Source organism: Takifugu flavidus, chromosome 6 (assembly GCF_003711565.1).
Source record: "Takifugu flavidus isolate HTHZ2018 chromosome 6, ASM371156v2, whole genome shotgun sequence".
In the NCBI taxonomy this organism is placed as follows: Eukaryota; Metazoa; Chordata; class Actinopteri; order Tetraodontiformes; family Tetraodontidae; genus Takifugu; species Takifugu flavidus.
This window is the reverse complement of record NC_079525.1, coordinates 8,515,795-8,517,682: the sequence shown is the minus strand read 5'-3', so window position 1 is coordinate 8,517,682 and position 1,888 is coordinate 8,515,795.

Genomic DNA, 1,888 nt, shown 5'->3' with positions numbered 1-1,888 from the left:
TCTCTCCTGTTCGCTCTCGCTCTCTCTCTCGCTCTCTCCCCTCGCTCCCCTTCGCTCGGAGAAACGGCGCTGAGACATAGTGGTGCCGCCGAGGCGACCACGGAGCTATTGCCTTTATTTTAGACTTTTAACAGTGTTTGTAAATTGTATTATCAACTTTATATTTACTCTTCTTAGGTTTTGTTTCTTTTCGTTTCTTGTTTGATGTTGTGTTTTTTTTAGACGATCTGGTCACAATTTATTTGCCTGTCTGTGTGAGGTGTGTGTGTGCGTGTGTGCTCGTCGCGTCTAATTGTTTACCACTGGAAATTTAATTGTTCCTTTTCTTTGTGGACAGGTGCTGCGGGCCACGGCGGGGACCAACCCCTGGTGGAGGGCGTTTTCATCACACCCCTCGTGTGTGGTTTTGTTTGCAGTGGCACGGGTGTTTTTAGTTTGTTTATCTCTCCTAATTGAGTTTTACCTGCCGGTGGGGCCCCAGCCCTGTCCACCCCTTTTGTTAATTTTACTTTTGTACAGCCGAGTTAACTTTTTGTTGAGTATTGGATTTAATAATAAAATTGTAGCACATAACCCTCAATCCCATCTCTGCCGCTGTAGTAGAACCGAGTGATTGTTCACTGGTTAATTCCTGGGGTAAAATTCCCCAGGGGGCGTTGTGGTCAATTGTTACACCTCTCACACGCCACATGTAGGTTTTCTGTAGACTTCGATGGTGAGGGTTCTGTCCTCAGTGATCTTGACTGCAGTCCAGAAAGTCTAGACTGTTTCCTTTTACATCTTCCCGGGTGAATTTTACATGCTCATCTGTTTTGTTGAGGTTATTCGAGAACGCTTCCAATTCTTGTGTTCGAATTTTGACCCAGGTGTCATCAACATATCTGAACCAGTGGCTTGGTGCAGTTCCTGTGAAGGCTGTCAGGGCCTGGGATTCCATCTTCTCCATATATAGATCGGCAACTATGGGAGATAATGTTGAACCCATGGCACAGCCATGTTTCTGCCTGTAGAAGCCTCCTCTGTACTGAAAATAGGTGGTGTTCAAACACAGGTCCAGCATGGTGCAGATTTGGGCCGGTGTTAAGGCTGTTCTTTCTGGAAGATTCTTGTCCAATAGAAGGTGCTTGTGGATGGTGTCTATTGCGCTGGTGGTAGGGATGCACGTGAAGAGTGACGTGACATCTTAAGATACCATAGTCTCTTCTGGATGTAGTTTGAGTCGACTGACCTTTTGAACAAAGTCTTGGGAGTTTCTCCACTCCTTCCAACAACAAACCAAACGTTCACACCATTTCAGGAGACCTGGTGACTCACCACCAAATGAGCCAGCAGACAAAGGGGAGACACCTCAACTGAAACTAGGTGAACGACCCTGCCAACGACTCTCGGGTGATCACCCAGATCATTAACATTCCAAAGGTACACAAGGGCTATAGTTTCAAGCACGGTCCCCAGCGAGTTCAGAACTGAAGAAGCCTTCTGGATAGAAGGCGAAACGTCTTCAAATAGAAGAAACACTGTCCAGTTGACAAAGAAAACTACCTTGGATTATCAATGTTCATGTGACTGTTTTTTATTTTTAATGATTTTAGTGAGTGTGGTCCTTACATTTAACTGAAATATTGAAATAAGTGAATGATTAAATAAATTAAATGAATGAAATTTGTTGCTAACATCATTGTTGAACTAACTCTTCTTTTGAGTAAATTCAAAAACGCTTGAGAAAATTATTTCCTCTGTTTCTCATCACAACTGGCACAGTGATTAAACTAATTAATCAGAACACAAATATCACTTATCCTCCATTGGTGCCAAAGTCTTTGAGTCTGACAGTGAACACAAAAGTAACACTGAGCATGACAGAACCTTTCTCAGCATCTTAGAAATG